Source organism: Trachypithecus francoisi, unplaced genomic scaffold (assembly GCF_009764315.1).
Source record: "Trachypithecus francoisi isolate TF-2019V2 unplaced genomic scaffold, Tfra_2.0 Lachesis_group7, whole genome shotgun sequence".
Classification (NCBI taxonomy): Eukaryota; Metazoa; Chordata; class Mammalia; order Primates; family Cercopithecidae; genus Trachypithecus; species Trachypithecus francoisi.
Window position 1 is genome coordinate 69,002,736 of NW_022681472.1, and position 24,369 is coordinate 69,027,104.

Consider the following 24,369-nt stretch of genomic DNA (forward strand, 5'->3'; position numbering starts at 1 on the left):
CCTGTTAATATTAACAGCAAAGTTACATTAATGTTTTCAAGAGCTGGAAAAAGACACCATGAACTGTGCATTACCATAAAAATTTGAGGTAATATTACAAAACCTAGTTTTAAAAATATTCATAAATGTAGTTTTCACTGATTAGTAATTTAATTTTTTAAATAAATAAATGCCTGAAATTTAAAACAGCATTATTGTAAAATTATAAATGTTTCTTTTATTTTGCTGAGTAAAACAAATGAGCAAAATTCAATTCTTGTTACAGAAGTGTTATATTTCTGAGTACATTTATAAGAGAGATTTCTGGATTTAATTTTCCTCATCTAAGCCATGTAGCTTAGCAATAGTGTCATTTGGAATAAATATATTTTCTTTACAAACTAGCTAATGCAGATTTTATGGATGAATAATTTACATAAGTTTTGTTTCTGCCACCTTGTATTTATTGAAGTTTTATTTGACACCACATGATACATTTATGTATGATCACTTGGATTTTATCTTTCAAGGTAATTTGCCTTACATCTTATTGAGTTCCAATTAATCAAAGTAAGAAGTGACTTCCGATAATCATAACCCTGAAATATATAAAAAACCGATTTGGCATGTGCAATTACTCATTTCAGACATTCTTTTACATTTGAATCTAAAATTCGTGTACAAAATTTTATAAAATAAACCAAAGTAACTCTCTATAAATATTCAACATCTGCTATTTTTAAAAGCCTGAACTCATTTCACTAATTGTCATGTGCTGATGTGGAAAATAACTGAAAGATCAGTTTCTTCCAGGATGTGCAGGTTAGCCAATATAAAGCCTGTTCAACAACAGCAAGACACAAAAGTAGCTATAAATCATTGAATTAAATCTTATTACAGTCTAAGTGTTTCTCCTCTAATGATACTCACATAATTCTTATTGTATAATTTAAAAATATTAGAATAATTAAAATGATGTAGAATGCATATCTCTTAGAAGCATTAGAGTATTGTTAATTCTGACAGATTTCTATAATCCAGGTCACAGTCTTCTTTTCAGACTGTGTGATTATCTTACTTATGACTTATTCCTAATGTAAACAATATCTCCATGGAGAAAACATATTACTATTTAATGGAACATTTAAAAAGCATTAAATTTGTTCATATTGTTGGATAAAGAACAATATTACAGTGTATATTAAGCACCAATCCTATGCATAGTACTTTGGTAAAATTAAAAGGACCAGAAAGAAAAAACATAACTATATTGCAATTGAGATGGTATTAAAAATCATAAGTAGAAAAACAAAGCAATGTCTTATAACTGACATTGAACCAAATAGACTCTCATTGCTATGGAACACAAAAGAGGAAGAAAAGTGTTGATATGAAATACCTATGTCTAGATACTGGCTTCTTGATGATTTTTTATCTTTTATTCCTTATCGTATTCATTCCTTCAGTTATTTAAATATCCAGAAAGGGTTTTTGGACATCTTCGAGTAGAGAATGCTTAAGTAATTATGTAATATGGATCTGAGGATATGAACTTTATGATTAATTCCTGTAAATAAGTTATGAAGTTTCTGTTATAGTGGTCATAAATGTAGGTAAGAATCCATTATGTGTCTGGGTGGGAGTACAGAATGGAGAGCTAAAGATTATCTCTGATTACATATGAAAGTTCCACTGTAAAGTTATTGGTCAATGTTTTCTGGGGAAAGCACTTTAACATAGGCAAAGTCTTTCTAACCTAAAGAAATTTAGAGTTAAATATAGGGAAAAAAAATCAAAACAACATTTTGATATTTTGTGTATTTTGTGTTTCTTTTTTTACCTGCAATGTATGAAATGTGTTTCTTTTGTTTTGAGTTCTTGGGCAGACCAAAGGGTAAAATATCCAAGCTGAGATATAACTGCCAAACAAGGTCACTAAACCCAGCTACAGGAGATGCATAGGGTTTTGACTGACATACATTCATCTGATTCCTTCCACCTTGAAGTCTGTGATGAAGTAGCAAGGCAAAAATGTTCAATCTTTCTCCTGTCTTCTTCGGATTCATTAACATATCATATCCTTGAAGTAATTGCTGTCTCATTGATGTCTCATTTGATTTATCTAAAAGAACCTTCGGCTGGACATCAATACCCATATTTTTTTAAATGTGTGTTGTTTTATTGGGCCCAGAGACGCTACTTTTCCCTGTGCCATTCTTTGCAAATAACTGAAGTCCACATTAGCTGTTAGATCTGCTATTCCTGGGGCAATTAAGACATCACGAAACTTGTGGCCACAAAACCCTCTGAAGTCATCTGTCTTTGTTCCATCATGACCATAATCAGCAACCAGTGCAGCACCTCCAGTTAGTGCAATGCATTGAGAAAGTTCCTTAGTGATAACACCAGCATCAGGAAACACTTCAACGTGATCGCTTGTTTAATCTAGTAACTTCAGCCATTGAGATAATCTACTGTAATTGTGATTTGAATTAAAATTTCGATTGTGAATAAAATGGAGCTATTTATTTCACAAATATATAATGTTATTGCAGTATTTAAGACTATAAGGGCCCCTTATATTGATAAAGCTAACACTTACTTGGGAAGGTTTTGGTAGTCAGGCAATTGAAGCACATTTAATGGAAATATTAGCTGGGCATAATGGTATGCATCTGTAGCCCCAGCTACTCTGGAGGGAAAGTTGGGAGTGTGACTGAGCCTAGAAGTTTGAGGCTGCAGTGAGCTGTGATCAGGAAATTGCACTCCATTTCAGTCAAAATATGCTGAAATTTATAAATTAAAATAATTTATAAGTGAATATCAAACATTTGGAAAAAATTCACTTTTAAAAGTTGTAATGTTAATAAATCAAATATTAATATTTAAAAGAAATTATGAAGTAATTTTTAATATGCAAAGAAATGTTGTTTTCCAGAACACCTATAAGTTCATATTTACATACAGTCCTGCTCCATGTGTGATATGGATAACATACACTTGACTTTCTTCTCCATCTATGCTTTTTCTATTCTCCTTACCACGAATTCCCCAATTAATACTCTGTTTCCACCTATTGAAATAGTAGTCACGGGGCGGAGCAAGATGGCCAAATAGGAACAGCTCCAGTCTCCAGCTCCAAGCACGAGCGACACAGAAGACAGGTGATTTCTGCATTTTCAACTGAGGTACTGGGTTTATCTCACTAGGGAGTGCCAGACAATCGGTGCTGGTCAGCTGCTGCAGCCCAACCAGCAATAGCTGAAGCAGGACGAGGCATCGCCTCACCTGGGAAGCGCAAGGGGGAAGGGAATCCCTTTTCCTAGCCAGGGGAACTGAGACACACAACACCTGGAAAATCGAGTAACTCCCATCCCAATACTGCGCTTTACCAAGGGTCTTAGCAAACGGGCACACCAGGAGATTATATCCCACACCTAGCCAGGAGGGTCCCACGCCCACGGAGCCTCCCTCATTGCTAGCATAGCAGCCTGTGATCTAAGGGCAAGGCAGCAGCCAGGCTGGGGGAGGGGTGCCCACCATTGCTGAGGCTTAAGTAGATAAACAAAGCCACTGGGAAGCTCGAACTGGGTGGAGCTCACAGCAGCTCAAGAAGCCCTGCCTGTCTCTGTAGACTCCAACTCTGGGGACAGGGCACAGCTAAACAACAACAACAACAAAGCAGCAGAAACCTCTGCAGCGGCAAACGACTCTGTCTGACAGCTTTGAAGAGAGCAGTGGATCTCCCAACAGAGAGGTTGGGATCTGAGAACGGACAGACTGCCTGCTCAAGTAGGTCCCTGACCCCTGAGTAGCCTAACTGGGAGACATCCCCCACTAGGGGCAGGCCGACACCCCACACCTCACACGGTGGAGTATACCCCTGAGAGGAAGCTTCCAAAGCAAAAATCAGACAGGTACACTCGCTGTTTAAAAATATTCTATCTTTGGCAGCCTCTGCTGCTGATACCGAGGCAAACAGGGTCAGGAGTGGACCTCAAGCAATCTCCAACAGACCTACAGCTGAGGGTCCTGACTGTTAGAAGGAAAGCTAACAAACAGGAAGGACACTCACACCAAAACCCCATCAGTTCGTCACCATCATCAAAGACCAGAGGCAGATAAAACCACAAAGATGGGGAAAAAGCAGGGCAGAAAAGCTGGAAATTCAAAAAATAATAGCGCATCTCCCCCTCCAAAGGAATGCAGCTCATCGCCAGCAACGAATCAAAGCTGGACAGAGAATGACTTTGACGAGATGAGAGATGAAGGCTTCAGTCCATCAAATTTCTCAGAGCTAAAGGAGGAATTACATACCCAGTGCAAAGAAACTAAAAATCCTGAAAAAAGAGTGGAAGAATTGATAACTAGAATAATTAATGCAGAGAAGGCCATAAACGAAATGACAGAGATGAAAACCATGACACGAGAAATACGTGACAAATACACAAGCTTCAGTAACCGACTCGATCAACTGGAAGAAAGAGTATCAGCGATTGAGGATCAAATGAATGAAATGAAGCGAGAAGAGAAATCTAAAGAAAAAAGAAGAAAAAGAAATGAACAAAGCCTGCAAGAAGTATGGGATTATGTAAAAAGACCAAATCTACGTCTGATTGGGTGCCTGAAAGTGAGGGGGAAAGTGGAACCAAGTTGGAAAACACTCTTCAGGATATCATCCAGGAGAACTTCCCCAACCTAGTAGGGCAGGCCAACATTCAAATTCAGGAAATACAGAGAACACCACAAAGATACTCCTCCAGAAGAGCAACTCCAAGACACATAATTGCCAGATTCACCAAAGTTGAAATGAAGGAAAAAATCTTAAGGGCAGCCAGAGAGAAAGGTCAGGTTACCCACAAAGGGAAGCCCATCAAACTAACAGCAGATCTCTCGGCAAAAACTCTACAAGCCAGAAGAGAGTGGGGGGCAATATTCAACATTCTTAAAGAAAAGAATTTTAAACCCAGAATTTCATATCCAGCCAAACTAAGTTTCATAAGTGAAAGAGAAATAAAATCCTTTACAGATAAGCAAATGCTTAGAGATTTTGTCACCACCAGGCCTGCCTTACAAGAGACCCTGAAGGAAGCACTAAACATGGAAAGGAACAACCGGTACCAGCCATTGCAAAAACATGCCAAAATGTAAAGACCATCTAGGCTAGGAAGAAACTGCATCAACTAACGAACAAAATAACCAGTTAATATCATAATGGCAGGATCAAGTTCACACATAACAATATTAACCTTAAATGTCAATGGACTAAATGCTCCAATTAACAGACACAGACTGGCAAACTCGATAAAGAGTCAAGACCCATCAGTTTGCTGTATTCAGGAGACCCATCTTACATGCAGAGACATACATAGGCTCAAAATAAAGGGATGGAGGAAGATCTACCAAGCAAATGGAGAACAAAAAAAAGCAGGGGTTGCAATCCTAGTCTCTGATAAAATAGACTTTAAACCATCAAAGATCAAAAGAGACAAAGAAGGCCATTACATAATGGTAAAGGGATCAATTCAACAGGAAGAGCTAACTATCCTAAATATATATACACCCAATACAGGAGCACCCAGATTCATCAAGCAAGTCCTTAGAGACTTAGACTCCCATACAATAATAATGGGAGACTTCAACACCCCACTGTCAACATTAGACAGATCAACAAGACAGAAAGTTAACAAGGATATCCAGGAATTGAACTCATCTCTGCAGCAAGCAGACCTAATAGACATCTACAGAACTCTCCACCCCAAATCAACAGAATATACATTCTTCTCAGCACCACATCACACTTATCCCAAAGTTAACCACATAGTTGGAAGTAAAGCACTCCTCAGCAAATGTACAAGAACAGAAATTATAACAAACTGTCTCTCAGACCACAGTGCAATCAAACTAGAACTCAGGACTAAGAAACTCAATTAAAACCGCTCAACTACATGGAAACTGAATAACTTGCTCCTGAATGACTACTGGGTACATAACGAAATGAAGGCAGAAATAATGATGTTCTTTGAAACCAATGAGAACAAAGATACAGCATACCAGAATCTCTGGGACACATTTAAAGCGGTGTGTAGAGGGAAATTTATAGCACTAAATGCCCACAAGAGAAAGCTGGAAAGATCTAAAATTGACACTCTAACATCACAATTAAAAGAACTAGAGAAGCAAGAGCAAACACATTCAAAAGCTAGCAGAAGGCAAGAAATTACTAAGATCAGAGCAGAACTGAAGGAGATAGAGACACAAAAAACCCTCCAAAAAATCAACGAATCCAGGAGTTGGTTTTTTGAAAAGATCAACGAATTGATACACTGCTAGCAAGACTAATAAAGAAGAAAAGAGAGAAGAATCAAATAGACGCAATAAAAAATGATAAAGGGGATGTCACCACCGACCCCACAGAAATACAAACTACCATCAGAGAATACTATAAACACCTCTACACAAATAAACTAGAAGATCTAGAAGAAATGGATAATTTCCTGGAAACTTACACTCTCCCAAGACTAAACCAGGAAGAAGCTGAAACCCTGAATAGACCAATAGCAGGCTCTGAAATTGAGGCAATAATTAATAGCCTACCAACCAAAAAAATTCCAGGACCAAATGGATTCACAGCTGAATTCTACCAGAACTACAAGGAGGAGCTGGTACCATTCCTTCTGAAACTATTCCAATCAATAGAAAAAGAGAGAATCCTCCCTAACTCATTTTATGAGGCCAACATCATCCTGATATCAAAGCCTGGCAGAGACACAACAAAAAAAGAGAATTTTAGACCAATATCCCTGATGAACATCGATGAAAAATCCTCAATAAAATACTGGCAAAACGGATCCAGCAGCACATCAAAAAGCTTATCCACCATGATCAAGTGGGCTTCATCCCTAGGATGCAAGGCTGGTTCAATATTCGCAAATCAATAAATGTAATCCAGCATATGAACAGAACCAAAGACAAAAACCACAGGATTATGTCAATAGATGCAGAAAAGGCCTTTGACAAAATTCAGCAGCTCTTCATGCTAAAAACACTCAATAAATTCGGTATTGATGGAACATATCTCAAAATAATAAGAGCTATTTATGACAAACCCATAGCCAATATCACACTGAACTGGCAAAAACTGGAAAAATTCCCTTTGAAAACGGGCACAAGACAGGGATGCCCTCTCTCACCACCACTCCTATTCAACATAGTGCTGGAAGTTCTGGCTAGAGCAATCAGGCAAGAGAAAGAAATAAAGTGTATCCAGTTAGGAAAAGAAGAAGTCAAATTGTCCCTGTTTGCAGATGACATGATTGTATATTTTGAAAACCCCATTGTCTCAGCCCAAAATCTCCTTAAGCTGATAAGAAACTTCAGCAAAGTCTCAGAATACAAAATTAATGTGCAAAAATCGCAAGCATTCTTATACACCAGTAACAGACAAACAGAGAGCCAAATCATGAATGAACTTCCATTCACAATTGCTTCAAAGAGAATAAAATACCTAGAAATCCAACTTACAAGGGATGTAAAGGACCTCTTCAGGGAGAACTACAAACCACTGCTCAGCGAAATAAAAGAGGACACACAAACAAATGGAAGAACATACCATGCTCATGGATAGGAAGAATCAATATCATGAAAATGGCCATACTGCCCAAGGTGATTTATAGATTCAATGCCATCCCCATCAAGCTACCAATGAGTTTCTTCACAGAATTGAAAAAAACGGCTTTAAAGTTCATATGGAACCAAAAAAGAGCCCGCATTGCCAAGACAATCCTAAGTCAAAAGAACAAAGCTGGAGGCATCACGCTACCTGACTTCAAACTATACTACAAGGCTACAGTAATCAAAACAGCATGGTACTGGTACCAAAACAGAGATATAGACCAATGGAACAGAACAGAGTCCTCAGAAATAATACATGTACAGCCATCTGATCTTTGACAAATCTGAGAAAAAGAAGAAATGGGGAAAGGATTCCCTATTTAATAAATGGTGCTGGGAAAATTGGCTAGCCATAAGTAGAAAGCTGAAACTGGATCCTTTCCTTACTCCTTATACGAAAATTAATTCAAGATGGATTACAGACTTAAATGTTAGACCTAATACCATAAAAACCCTAGAAGAAAACCTAGGTAATACCATTCAGGACATAGGCATGGGCAAGGACTTTATGTCTAAAACACCAAAAGCAATAGCAACAAAAGCCAAAATTCACAAATGGGATCTAATTAAACTAAAGAGCTTCTGCACAGCAAAAGAAACTACCATCAGATTGAGCAGGCAACCCACAGAATGGGAGAAAATTTTTGTAATCTACTCATTAGACAAAGGGCTAATATCCAGAACCTACAAAGAACTCAAACAAATTTACAAGAAAAAAACAAACAACCCCATCAAAAAGTGGGGAAAGGATATGAACAGACACTTCTCAAAAGAAGACATTTATGCAGCCAACAGACACATGAAAAAATGCTCATCATCACTGGCCATCAGAGAAGTGCAAATCAAAACCACAATGAGATACCATCTCACACCAGTTAGAATGGCAATCATTAAACAGTCAGGAAACAACAGGTGCTGGAGAGGCTGTGGAGAAATAGGAACACTTTTACACTGTTGGTGGGATTGTAAACTAGTTCAACCATTATGGAAAACAGTATGGCGATTCCTCAAGGATCTAGAACTAGAAGTCCCATATGACCCAGCCATCCCATTACTGGGTATATACCCAAAGGATTATAAATCATGCTGCTATAAAGACACATGTACACGTATGTTTATTGCATCACTATTCACAATAGCAAAGACTTGGAATCAACCCAAATGTCCATCAGTGACAGACTGGATTAAGAAAATGTGGCACATATACACCATGGAATACTATGCAGCCATAAAAAAGGATGAGTTCATGTCCTTTGTAGGGACATGGATGCAGCTGGAAACCATCATTCTCAGCAAACTATGGCAAAAACAGAAAACCAGTCACCGCATGTTCTCACTCATAGGTGGGAATCGAACAATGAGATTACTTGGACTCGGGAAGGGGAACATCACACACTGGGGCCTATCATTAGGAGGGAGGAGGGGGGAGGGATTGTATTGGGAATTATACCTGATGTAAATGACGAGTTAATGGGTGCTGACGAGTTGATGGGTGCAGCACACCAACATGGCACAAGTATACATATGTAACAAACCTGCACATTATGCACATGTACCCTAGAACTTAAAGTATAATAATAAAAAATAAATAATAAATAAATAAATAATAAAAAGAAGCAAAGCTAGGAACTTTCACAACCATTTTTCAGGATAAATAAAAATCAGTGAAATGGTAGTCACATTTAAAGGACTGATCTTAAATTTCATTATTCTATAATGTTTTCCAGATCCCTTTTTAAAAAATAAGGGTTTTTTTTTGTATTTTTTACTAATTTTTCCCAGTGATACTACTTTGCTCAATCATAACACAAGTAATAAAATATTACATTAATTTACTTTAAGTGTTTGCAAATATCTGTCCCCTTCTCTATATTGTAAGCTACTTATATTAAAGGGACTATTATAAATGTGCTTTGAATAGACAACCATTAGATTATAATATCAAAATCAGCCTATCATGCCTAGCCAGTCTATAAGCAAATACTTAGCTTTGATTGTAAAAAAATAATATGTAGTATGTTAGATGAGAAAATAGCTACCAACATTAGATAAATTCAATTCAAACCCTACATTTCAATACTTATGTCTGGTTTACATCATTTCTATTATAAAACAGGTATTCGCTAACTCATTGGGGATCCATTTGGACAAAAGTTGATTCAGTAAATTTCATGTAATCAGTAACATTGAGTTGAGAAAAAATCAGTGAATAACTAATTGTTAACTAAAATGAACAGTCAATAAATTCAACTTTATATTTTCCACATGTTCTATTTTAAGGCATTTGATTTAAAAACCAAATATTTTTTTCAGTTCATTGAATAAAATTTGGTAACATGAATAACAGGGATTAAAGCTCATAAATAGCTTTATGAAAATAAACCTCAAATACAGCCAATTACATGTTATAATTAAAACATGCATTTAAAAGGTGACTTTATAATAAATAAAATTTATCGTACATGTAAGAGTATTAAAAAATCTAAATGCTTTAGATCTAAAAACATTCCTACTCTGTTTTTGAAGAGCAGTTTTGAAGAGCAGAGCAGATTCAGTTACATGACCAAAGATAGCCCAGCCTACAGGATTTTATAAATTTCAAAATCTTATATGATAAGAGCAGTTGAATAACTTCTTATTCTTGGAAAATATTTACGTAATGTGCCTTCTTTATTGTAATTCTCTTGCCATTAAAATTACAATGATGTTTTCTTTCTATGTTTTTGTCTTCAATACAGCAGCCTGCCATATTGCTGAAAGTTTGTGAGACATAGCCTAGTAGTTTGTTATCAGTCCTCATTGGTTGAGGCTCCTCCCGCTGTAGTTGAAGACTGTCTACTGCTAAAAGAAGAGAGAATATACTAGAAAGAAATATAATTATTTGATGTGTTTAATTTTTTCTGATACTTCCTGTCCATTTGTTACTTCCTGTCCCTTTGTCGCCTGAAGACATTCTCTATTTTTGTCCTGAGGCATCAAGTGTGTTGAGAACAACAGAATGTGGAAATTTGTGTACTTCAACATACAATGGAGTAAGACGTAAATGAAAAGTTTTATGTGATAGAGATGTTGACAGATTCCATTTCATCTAGTGAACACATCCAGTATTTACAACCTTACCCCATGCATATCATGCAGACTACCTGACTGCGTGTTTTGCTTCTAGATCAAGACCTATCATCCACTCTAAAACATCATGCACACATATGAAATCCCAATTGTCTACATTTATGGAACACAGTTTAAAATACTTCAAAAATATTGATATGATAAACATCAACAAAATACAAGTTCATTTGAGATTCAACATGCATTCAACTGTTTATTTAGCTAGGAGTTATTTAATACCACATGCTGGCTACAGTGTTAGGGTCTGAAGTACACAGCCTAATATGGTTAAACTTTGATACACAAAGCAAAATGTTATTCAATTATAAAATAATGTTTACATTCTTATAGGAAAATGCTTACAAAAATTATATTAAAGCTCAATGAATGATCTACTTTAATAATTCTACACTAGAACAACAGGAATTTGTGGTTTAGAGAAGGATTTTTTGTTCAAGTTAGATTTGGATAGGTCTTTCCAGAGTTAATAAATACTTTCAGAAGGAGAAGAGAAAAAGCACATTTCAGAAAATAATTAATGACATGAGCCATATCAAAGAGATACAACAGAGCATGGTTTATTTAAGTAATATGCATGATCCAGAATGGTAATGGTGTAGGATGGTTGTATTTAAAAAAAAAAAAAAAAAAGTAGTCTATACAACAATGAAGTTAGCTTTTACCATATTTTTAAAAACAATGTTAAGTAATTTTGAGTGATGTGGGTCACATTCTGCAGGGAATGGCTAATCATAAAGGTAATTAAGCAGAAACCTATTTGGGACAGGCATTTTAAAAACTTTAAATTAATTACCCTAATAATACTTTCTAGAAAGCAACTTTCCCCAAAGTGCACTTAGGGCCAAAAAACAAGCAGATATCTGTGATTTTATTAAAGTATTGTTTGCCAGTCTTTCCTCAGAAAACAGTAAAAGATTTGAGAAGAAAAGAAAAATAGCCATTTATGTAGTTTTTGGCTCAAGTTTCAAATAAAAAGACAAGGACAGATGATATATTAAGTCAAGAACTTTCTTGACCTTGCCCAATGAATGAACAGAAAAGTAATAGCTTCTCCCAAAATTCTCAGATGGATTGCCTCTGAAGTGCCTCCACTTGGGTTCACTTTCTCATCTTTGGTTATTCCCTTTGATTGAGCATAAAGTGATGTGTGAAATAATTAGCAGAAGCCTGGATTGGCAGAATAGTTAATGTATCTTCATCTAAGATAAACATCTCTTCTCTTTCATCTATCTATAGGTATTCTTGATTCATCTTTTTATTAGATTTCTTTTGCAGCCATAAGGCTTTACCTCATATTGCAGGATTTTCTTCACTGTTATCTTTAATCTGCAAGTTAACATTTGAACCATCACCAAAATGTATCACTATGATAACCAAATAACAAGTAACCTTTATTACTTTATATTTTGAAGTTCAACAAACCATAGTCTTAAGGAGTATGTTCTAAGCGTGTCTGAAATAAAAGTGACATCATTGCAAACTGTTATAGCTTAAAAACAAGCAATCCAAAGTGAAACTAGGGTAATCTCAATTTCCTGTAAGCCACGCTAGGTAGGTGAGGTTTCTGCTTTGTTAAAAAGAGTGGAAGTGTAGAGCATGGATGAGAAATAGGAGCAACCAGGATCAAAAACATCAGTTAGTTGAATTTGGAGACAATAAAGACAAGTGTTAAAGTGATCTGAGCTGGGGGCTAGAGGCTATTCATTAAAAAGAGGAAACTATTTTCATTTCTACATTCATTTTTAACCATGACACTTTGAAATATAATTTGCAATTACTTTATAAAGAGAGAACAAAAAGCATAAAGCATTGTGAGGAGGAGGAAATAAATAACTCTTAATAAAAACAAAACAAGGAAGTCAAAGCAAAAAAAAAAAAAAGTCCACAAAAAGTTTAGATACAGTTTGAAATAGAGCTTACCAGTTACTTTCACTATATGACTAAATTTATTTAAAAAGAAAAGTGAAGAAAAACAAATGTGGAACTGAAACATACCCATTTTGAAGCGTCGAATTGATAAACGATAATGGATGCATAGCCACACATGCACACCCACAGAGAACTAAGCACTGAGTGCATTAAATTTAGATTATCTTAAATAAAATACTATATTCAACCCATTAATCTTTCTTTCTTGGTAATAGAGTTGTAATTTATAATTGTGACTATTATGGCACAGATTCATTTGAAAATACTCTATTATGATATTTAATATTTTGCCATTTCCTGTAGTGCTAAATTTCGTTTATGCTAAACTGAAATAAAATCTGGGAGAAAAATTTGAAAATCAGTGGCATAGGCATAAAGACAGTAAAAACTGGACTACATACATTTTGGCGGCAGGTACGCTCTACAAGATCTCAGGTAAATTAAGGTCAAATATAGAAAACATAATTTGTGTTAAGTAAGGATACAATTAAAAACTCTAAAGCAAAGTCGTTGCAGTCTTTTTCACAAACACCTACTTTTTAATATTTTATGTATAACATAATATTAGAAAAACGCAATCAATAGGAAACAAGAATGTTTAAATTAACTTGACTGAATTTTCTTCTCACTTTCCCACATGTGGTATTTTGTAAACATGTTTTAGAGTTAGGGAGTGTAAAGAAGGTGAATATTTGATTTTTTATTAGAATGTATAATAAAATCTTGAGATAAAATTATCCATGTTTCAACATATCTTGTATCAGTTTTTGTTCCAGACTATCTTTCCAAGAAAGTTTATACAGCAAATGTCTTTGAAAAATAGTGTTCCCCCCAGGGACAGAGGACAGATTTGTGTCTTGACTTGAAAAATAAAGGTAACAAGGCCGGGCGCGGTGGCTCAAGCCTGTAATCCCAGCACTTTGGGAGGCCGAGACGGGCGGATCACGAGGTCAGGAGATCGAGACCATCCTGGCTAACACGGTGAAACCCCGTCTCTACTAAAAAAATACAAAAAATTAACCAGGCGAGATGGCGGGCGCCTGTAGTCCCAGCTACTCGGGAGGCTGAGGCGAGAGAATGGCGTAAACCCGGGAGGCGGAGCTTGCAGTGAGCTGAGATCTGGCCACTGCACTCCAGCCTGGGCGACAGAGCAAGACTCCGTCTCAAAAAATAAATAAATAAATAAAGGTAACATCTCCTTCCGAGGTAAAGTTTTGGCAAGCTTGCCAGTAATCCCCTTAGAAGGCTGAAAGTTCTGTAAACTCACTGTGTGTACCATCTACCTGGTCTGCTCCATATAGCTCCCATGGGATATGAGAGAGCAACAGAAACCAACTTAAGCACAAAGCTTATGCTGTCTGTTATGCCTTGAGTAACTAGATTTTTTTTTTTTTTTGATCTAGGAATTTCATGTGTTTTGCCAGCCTCTACAATACTGTGGGGTATGTTGTAAACTTGCAAGTAAAATAAAATTTCAGACCCTTACAATTCTTAACATAAAAATGCTCAAATTTTCAGTGTGAAATAAGTTTTTAAATTTACTTATTATTCTGATGAGGAAACTGAGGAAAGCACTGGTTAATTCATTTTATTTCATTTTTTGGAGATGGAGTCTCACTTTTTTCCACAGGCTGGAGTGCAGTGGTGCAATTACCTACACATAAACAGTCAATTAACATGTATTTTGTATGTTATATGTACTATCTACTATATTCTCACAATAAAATTATCTAGAAAAAAGAAAATGCTATTTTAAGAATTATTGAAAAAAGAAAACATATTTACTATTCATTTAGCATCATAAAGATCTTCATCCTGGTCCTCACATACAGTAGTCTGAACAGGAGGAAAAAAAGGAGGTGTTGGTTTTGCTGTCTCAGGTGTGTCAAAGTCAGAAAAGATGGAGGAGGTGAAAGGGGAAGCAAGAGAGTTAGGCACACTCAGTGTAGTTTTACACTAAATTATACATTATAATTTTTGACTTCTTGCTTCTTCATTTCTCTAAAAATATTGCTGTGTGTCACCAGTCCTTCTTCCACCATTTTCTTTTGTTTAAGTGCCCAAATCATGGAAGGTCTGTGTCATAAAAGAAGTCAAAAGCAGTCCTGAATAATTGGCAAACTTCTGCAAGATGGTCTAATGTCAAATTCTTTTCCGAAATTTCTTCTTCCCCATCTTTCTTATCATCTGGCACTGGTTCAGAGCACTTATCTCCATCAAGTTGTCTTCTATAAATTCCTCTTGCATGGTATCTATTGGCTCTAGAATTTCTTCAAGATCCATAACTTGACCCTCCAATCCCTGCCTTTTTCACCATATCCTCAATGTTTTTCATGATTTCCTCGGTGGGCTCTGTTGTAAATCCTGTGACGTCATGCACAGCATCTAGACAGTTTTCTCCAGCAGGAATTTATTGTTTCAGATTTGATGGTTTTCATGGCTTTTTCCCTAACCATGATGGCATCTTCAGTGGTGTAATCCTTCCAGACTTTCATGATGTTATCTGTATAGGGGTTCTCTTCTATAGCATTGATAATCCTTTCCATAGAGTATCATGTGTAATGAGCCTTTAAGGTCTTTATGATCCCCCGATCTAGAGGCTGAATTAGATACATTGTGTTTGAAGGCAATTAGACCACTTGACACCTTCTGTGTTGAACCTACGAGGCTTTAGGTGGTCAGGGTCATTGTCCAATATTAAAATAACTTCAAAATGCAATCCATTACTGAAAAAGGATTTCCTGACTTTAGGTACAAAGAATCAATCCATTACATTTTGATAGAAACAATCCAGAACGAGGGTTCTCACTGACCAGGACTTTTTCTTGTAAGACCAAAAGACTGGCAGTTGGTATTTATCTTTTCCCTTCAAGGAAGCTTTATAGATAAGCCTTGATCATAAACCCAACTGAATTTGAACAAAATATTGGAGTTAGACTATCTCTTCCTGCCTTAATTCGTGGTGCTTACTGTTCTTTGCTAATAAATGTACATTTTTTTCTAACAGAATAGTGCACTTTCATCTGCGTTATGAACCTGTTTAGGCAGATATTGTTTCTTTTCAATGATTTTCTTAATGTTGTCTGGGAACTAGTCTGCTGCCTCTTGGTCAGCAGAAGCTATTTCTGCGGTTATCCTGACATTTTAAAAGCCAAAACTCTTTCTATAATACAATTATCAAACCATCCTTTGCTGGCATTAAATTTTTCAACTTACATTCTTCACCTTCCCTTTTTCTCAAATCATGTTACAGTGTACAAGTATGCTTGTCTTATAGTAGTCTTACACCCACATAAAAGCTGGATTTTGAATACAAGATAAAAAAGTATTCCACAAAAAGTGCAAGGTTTTTCACACCTGCTGGTGTAGCTGCAGTGACAGCATCACAAGTTTTTTTCTTATTTTATAGTGGGTCTTATGCAGGATTCTTTTATCATAAAATGGCTGCAAATGTATCTGCAAGACCTCAATCTATAGTACATATCAAGCAATTAAACTTTCATATAATGTGATGATTTTGCCACTTGGGAGCACTTCCAGCATCACATGTACCGGGATTCTCTCAGATTTTATCATCATGTTCACTAAACAAATACTGTCTTCTTTCTGTGGTGGTAACTTTGTTAATAATATTGTGAAGGGAAATTGATTACTTGGAATTGACTGAATAGTCTAATTCTAATCTGGCTTACGTATTAAGCAAAATCTTTTTTTTTTAGTTTTGTCTTACCAAAGTCCTTGTGATATATATTTATGGCACCAAATATCTGGTATTTCTTTTCTTTGTTTTCTGAAATATACACCTTAACAGGACATCATGAATTTTCTAAATGTAAAAACAGCGTTCTACTAAAAGAAAAGAATTAATTGAAAAAACCACAAACTAACTTTTACATAAAACATCTATGCAGTTTATACTGATGTTTGATAAAAATACATACAAATTTCTTCTTTGTGTTGGTGACACATAGAACATTCCAAACTTTATGTATTTTATTATTTTTTATTTTTAACTAGTATATGTGGCAATCTAGAGTTTATAGAAAATTTCAAATATATCATTTAATTCTCAGAAATGGTATTTTATTTCATCTTTCTTTTACCTAGGAGACAAAGGATCAAAAGGTTATCACCTTGATTAGAGAGCTTAAAATTTTTTGATTTGAAAACTGGGAATTTTATTCTCTTATATAATATCTTTTGTGCTTTTATGCATAAATGATCTTGAAATTTCAAAAAATGCTTAATAATGAAACAATATTTTTATGTTAGTTTTATTTAAGATATCTAAAAGTGAAACTTTTAATTGTTCTGCTGTTCTCAACCTTGAAAACTTGAGCAATTAATCAGATTTATTCCAGTGATGATGACAAATGTAAATGAAAAGCAGGGATTTTTTGCTTTCATTAAGTATTCTGATATTCTCTGTATCTTTTAATTATATGAAAATTGTGTTATATCTGTGCAGAAATATTCAAATTTTAAGTAATAGCTACTATTCAACTGTACTTTCATATTTAATTATTTTGAATACCTGTGATTCCAAAGTTTGTTTATGAGTATTTATTATTTTAACTAGTGTTTTGGATGTGTCCTTGTACATGAATTTTCAGAATGTTACAAATGATTATGCAAGTTGAGAATTTACAGAGTCTGTGTCAACATTACAAATAATCCCCAAATACTTCACCCTCTTATGAGTTTCCATATTAATGAGGAAATTGACCTGATGCAGACCATAAGTCATACATAGACAGCCATCTTTAATTGTAAATTGTGGACTGAATTTTGAATTACTTGTTTTTTTAACTAGGTGTTTAACTAGGTATTTTTTTGTGTGTTTTTCAAATACCATAAATACACAATAAGTAATACGCTTATGGTGTCAATTGAATCTTGCTTTCAAGAAGATAAATTCATACCATTAATGGTTAATGAATGATATCTAGCTTCGTAAAGACATCTGAAAAATGCTAACTGAATTATAATGAAATATTTATTAATATGGGCATATTTGTAAACTGTTTCAGAAAATTAGAAGCCATTTATTAATACAAGTAATGCAATAAGGGTAGATATAAGCAAAACCAGCTATCCCCATGAAGCTGTTGATATAATTTTTAACTTTTACTAATTTTTCGTGAAATTAGAGGTGAAATAGCAATCCATAGCTATTGTAGAAAGGAGGTCAATGATATGATAGAAAAAATGATCTTTTAACTTTGTAATAGAAATATTTCGAAAAAACTCACTTACATGTAATTTATTTTTTACCCAATTAGTACAATTCTCTTCTCTGTGATAACCTAGAGCAAGACAATTGCCTTTTCCATATTTCTTACCTTTAGATATTTGCATATAATTATTTTGTTCCCCCACAGTCTCCTCCTTTTTAATCAACACTTTCTCATTGCCTTTAACTATTCTTCTATGACATTCTTAATTTCTAAGTCACAGTGATACATATGTATGCATATAAATTAAAATGTGCATATGCTTATGTACTCCCATGCAATCTGGAAAAAAAAACATTGAGGACAAAGTATTTTTAGGAAGAAAAAAGAATGCTATTTGTAGCATCTTTTGACAGGCCAAGGGAATTCCTTTCTTTTTGAAAATAAACATCAATAAAAATCGAATTTGATATCTTTTAAAATCTTCAGAGAGAAAACAATATGAATTACGTGAAATGTTGACTCATGGACTTATTTTTAGCAGAAAAGGGAAGATAAATTACAACAAAGTACATATTAGTATTTTGTGTTAATTGATTTTTAAAAGCATATAATGTGATTTCTTCAACTACCTTAATATCTTGTCATTTTAGTTGTTGTTTTGGTTTTAATGATATATGTTCCATAAAATGTAACATAGTAAAATTCTCAATATGTTATGGTTTCTATTTTCTGTCATATGTGTAGTAAAGGCAAAACAACCTCAGACTATGATTCACTCTAATTTATCTTTATTCTACCTTGAAATAAATATGTTAGTCTATTGAAGATCAAGTTTAGCTTTGTCCCATAGGACTATTCATTGTTTCCAACTACATTTGTGGTAAAGGATACCTCCACTACCACTGCCACTGATTAATCACCATTTTTACCATAAACCAAATTGCAGTATGTAATGGGACCATGTTTATCAGTATTCTGTTTTGCATTGAAATGTTTATTTTTGTATTAGTGCCACACTTTTGATAAGCTCTGATTTTGACTTTGTCTATTTAGTAAAGGAAAATTAGTGCTTTAGGTCTTTTTAAAGCTTCTATTCAAAAACCTGTTATGTACCCAGTGTCTTCTTGGCTTTACCCCATATTTCTTCAAATCTCTTTGTCATGGTCATCCTTCTACTTAGAATTTGCTCTTGTTTCTCTGTGTAGAAGAACTGCCTTCAGGCTGCCAATGCCCACTGTACTTGTGTTTTTTGCACAAGTGACCAGAACTTTATGTCACAGATGACAGATTATAACTGAAGCCTGAGAGGTGAGGGAGTATTAATTCTCCAAGTCTCTTGCTGCTGACTGAGAGAACTCCATGGTGTGACCAGCACTCCCCAGAGCACCCCAGCATGAGCCAGAAATACCCTTTCTGGGACTTTAACTGATAGTGCACCCTTGCTTGACTTTTTCCCTTTCTGGTCCTAATTTCTTTCACCTAACCTGATTTTTGTGGGAATAACTAAATTACTTCCACCTACATGTTCCTCTCTGTTGATGTCCCAAAAGTCCAACTTATATTTTCTAAAGAATTCAAGTGTGATGGTATTGACACCAGACAAAATATAAATCAGACTGTTTTATACTAATATAGGTTACAATGAGCAATGAGGTCATTTTGTATCAAATATATGTATTGTCAGCCTACTAAAGCCCAGGTCATATTCTATGTACTTGAGATGTAACAGTAAATACAATAAACAAAGTTTCTGTTTTTATAGAGTTTCTCTTCCAGTTTGGAGAAGCATACGAATAAGTAAACATATACACCTATGTGCACACACATATATGCTTCTGTAAAAAATAAATACATAAATACATCACAAAACAGAAAAATAATCTAGTGATGAGTGTTATCAAAAAAAAAAAGCTAAATTAGAATGTCATAGAAAGGAACTGGAACGGTGCTTCAGATTTTTAGTCAGAGGAGGTCTCTGTAAAAGGGCTAGGTTGCATTGAAGTTGAGATCTAAAATGACAGGAACAGTCTAAACCTTTGAAGATTAGGAATAAAAACATTCCAGCCAGGAGGGACACTGGGTGCATGAGTAAGTGGCCAGAGTATTTAAAACAGGATGAGTAAAAAAAGAAAAATGTTTTAAAAAAGAGAGATAATCTGAGTCATTATTTATCAGGGACTTAAAAGTCATACCATGTGCTTTTATGTGTGTAGTAGAAAGACATTGGATATTTGAACAGAGGAGTTACTTGATCTGATTTTAATGAAAAGACATTTTAGCCATTCTGTGATTAAAGGGTTCCAATACAGGATCTTAGGTTTGGTTACCTGCAAACAGAAATAAGGGAAGCAGAATTGGGCAGAGGGAGAAAATAAACTGTGATAAAGGTGAAACAGAAGGCTCAGACAGTCCTACATGCAGCTCAGGAGCTGGCCCTCTGGAGTTGTCCCAAAGGGAATCAAGGGTGTCTGGGCCTTTATACCGTCACATCAGACGGTAACTAGACGTCATTTACCCTGTGGACAAGGCACCTCCCTTTGGGTAAAGCAGTGCTGCGTGAAGTACACATCTGTGAGCCATCAACAGCCAACATTTCCAGCAGCTGGGAAAATGAGTGGCTCAGTTAGACAGGAAATCCTCTTTCTTACACACTTACTATGTGTGATATTCACCGACATTTTCAGTGAAATTCTATTTTATTTTATTTTATTTTATTTTATTTTATTAGAAGCGAATCTGGTCATAATCTATGAAATTAATTTCATCAATCTTTGTTTTAGTTTAAAAAGCCTACTGACCAAGGGAATGTGTAGAAGGAGAAATGAAGAAGCAGGAAAGTACATGAAAAATAGAGAGATTAGGAGGCTGTTATTAGCCTAGGCAGGAGGAGAATGTTACCTGGACAAGGGCGGTATCCAGGTAGTGGAGAGAAGTGTGAGATTTGAGACTTATTTTGAACCCAATTATATTTAATGTTCTGTTAGATTTGAGTACAGAAAATGAGTACTGATAAGAAAAGAGACAAAGGTAACTCCTGGTTTATATTGTTTAAAGTACTTTTTATTCATGAACAATTGAATAAATCATGATTCAATGTAGCAATAATGGAAAAAATGCCACGAAACATTTGATAGGGGAAACCAAAATTTACTCTGGGATATGTTGCAGTTGAAGTGGCTATTATATATTCAATGTCAAGTATATGGTACATTATGCAAATCTAAAATGTAGGGAAGCAATTATAGATATAAATGTGGGAGTCACCACACACAAATTAAAATCATGGAGCTGGATACCATTATCTGAGGCAGTGCCTGTCAAGATTTTTTTTTGTTAAAAAAAGCATTTTGCTTCTTAACCCATATTCATGTATAACTACTAAAACAAAAGTTTCACAAAATTGCTTGCATTGATTATGCAGGATTTAATATTTAAAGGACTCACAAGGCTTTGCAAGTCATACACTTATTAAAGCTTTAACAAAGTTAAATAATGCAGTACAACAGGAGAAAGAAAGTACAAGCAATCATTGTTGGTGGAGAGATTTTTAGGCAGGTTTCCAGAGTTCTTTCTAAGTTTCACAGAAGGCACATCATCTTTCATCTATTTCACTCAGACATGCACATGACATCTTTGTCTTAGGGGAGCCCAGGAGTTTCCAGTGGGGTTTGTCTTACCTTGCTGGACACATTCCCAAATTAGATTGTATAAGCAGTTAAATCAGGTGCAAGCTATCAATTTATATATTGGTAAATAATGTCAATAAGTTTGCTTTTGCTGCTTTCAGGAAATGTTTTACACTCAAAGTGCACATTATATACTACTATTCAAAGTCATTCTTTTTTTTGTTTTGTTTTGTTTTGGTTTTGGTTTTGGTTTTTATTTTTTTTTTGAGACAGTGTCTAACTCTGTCACCCAGACTGGAGTGTAGTGGCACAATCTCAGCTCACTGCAACCTCTGCCTCATGGATTCAAATGATTATCATGTTTAAGCTATTATCCTGCCTCAGCCTCCCAAATAGGTGGTATTACAAGTATGTGCTACCACACTCAGCTAAATTTTGTTTTTTTTTTTTTTTTTTTGAGACGGAGTCTCGCTCTGTCGCCCGGGCTGGAGTGCAGTGGCCGGATCTCAGCTCACTGCAAGCTCCGCCTCCCGGGTTCACACCATTCTCCTGCCTCAGCCTCCCGAGTAGCTGGGACTACAGGCGCCCACCACCTCGCCCGGCTAGTTTTTGTATTTTTTTTTAGTAGAGACGGGGTTTCACAGTGTTAGCCAGGATGTTGTATTTTTTGTAGAGACCACATTTGGCCATGTTGGCCAGGCTGATCTTGAACTCCTGACCTCAAGCCATCTTCTCGCCTCAACCTCCCAAAGTGCTGGGATTACAGGTGTGAGCCACTATGCCAGGTGCCTGGCCTCAGACTCATTCTTATCTTTACCAAGAGTCAATACAAAATTTCAGACACTCTCAGAGATTAACCTAGAGCTGTCCCAGTCTGGCAATAAAATAACTCTTTTTACACACTTGATATGTGTGTTGTTCAATGATATTTTCAGTGAATTTCTATTTTATTTTATTTAATAATGGACATATTTATGTAATAGTCATAGCCCATTAAATTAATTTCATAAATTTTTGTATTAGGCATCAGTTTGAACACTGATCTAGGGATTAAATGTAAAGGAAGAATGGAAGAGAACACAGGACTGGATGCTTGGAAACACAAACACTTCAGGGATAGAAAGAAGAGGAGGAAATAGAAGAAAAGCTTGAGAAAAAGCAAAGATAAAAAGAAATGCAAGAAGGCTATTATATCCTTGAAACTAAGAAGAAAATATCTGATGAAGTGGTCAAGTGTTGCTGAGAGGCATAGGGCATCATGTAGTGAGAAATGAATGCTGGTTTAGGCGAAATAATTGTTGAGGATCTTGATGATAATTGAATGGATGTCTGTTGGAGTGGATTGAGAGGAGAATGATACATGAGAAACCAAAGACTTGGACACAGGACATTTTTCAAGATATTTGCCCTAAAGAGGCAAGTGACGCAGTAATTTGATTAGGTTATGGAGTAAAAACAGTATTTTGGGGGTTAAATTACAACATGCTTATATGACAAGGGCAACAATCCAACAGAAGGCAAAAATATGACGATTTAAGAGATAAAAGGAAATATTGCAGGAAAGAACTAAAGAAGGCAAGAGACAGTGTTGCCCAGCAAACAATGTGAGGGCTTATACCCTATATATTCACTAGGGCAGCTTACCCATTTGCATAGAAATCAGCGGAGTATATGGCAATAGATTTAAAACATTAGTTTATTGAATGGAGTAAAATTGAATGAGTTCTTTGGTAACTCGTCATTTCACAGGTGTGTTCTTTCTACGAGAAAGCTATAGAGAGCAGGTAGCATTAGATCTGAAGAGAGAAATAAGGAGAAAACTATTTATCTGAGGGATGTGAGACTAAATCTGTAGAAGAACAGAGTTGGTTTACTGAGTATCACTGAGATCCCACTTGAGATTTCTTCATCAGACCAGTTGCCTGTGTGCTTTTCTACAGCCATTTTCAACTGTGTGGTTGAAGGCAGAGAGTTAGCCAAAGGCTGATTGTAATTAGGGTCGAAAGTCTAATGGAGAAATGTGGTAGAACAAGAAAAAAGTAAGAATTGAGGATGTACACATAAAAATGAATAGAATTTCTTATCTAGGTTAGGTAAAGACAAATAAGGGCAGTGGTGGCAAACGAAAATGATGATAGGGTATAAATGTGATTGAATAATATAAAGAGTAGGAGTTTTAGAGCAAGTAAACTCTAAAGACAGGATGTCAGGGAGGGTTCAAATGTTCAAATATAGATTTTTGGAGACCGTACAGTTAATAACAATGACAGTAACAATAGTATTACTGATGGAAGTTGGTGGGTGAGATTGGGTGAGGGAAAAGTAATTGGAATTGAAGATATTATCGAAGTCCTAGAAGGATTATCCACATGGATTTTGTTATCTTGCGAATGATGACTTAGACTGGAAGGTGGAAGACAAGTGGAAATCACTTTCACATAGAGCAAGGGTGCCTTCTGACTTTTGCGGGTTGGATGTGAGATTCTGCCAGCCTCTAGCATGTGAGTCTCCACCCTGCTGCCTGAAAACCTTTGTGCTATTGGCAGTTGAGATACTAAGAAGTTCTCTTTGGTGAGTTTATTTCCTACTTTCCAGGACATTACCAATATTTACCTGATCTTTGCTATTCTAATTTCTAATGTTAACTTTGTGCTTCTTCAACACATGTGTATATGTCACATATGTGTATGTATTACGAATAGGTGTCATTTTCCTTGTCCTCATCTAATGGAAGAAGCAGCATTTTATGACTGCTCTTTGTACAGGTGTTCCATGATGCTCAAAGTTTCCTGTATAAAATGATCATGGTGTGCCTGGAATTGATTCCTTCTGGTGGGTTCTGGGTCTCGCTGACT

At 35.5% G+C, this 24,369-nt stretch overlaps 1 pseudogene; it reads right to left on the minus strand.

Annotated features, from left to right (window-relative positions):
• Positions 1–747: 747 nt before the first annotated feature.
• Positions 748–12,076, minus strand: LOC117079071 (annotated as a pseudogene).
• Between the last annotated feature and the right edge of the window lie 12,293 nt (positions 12,077–24,369).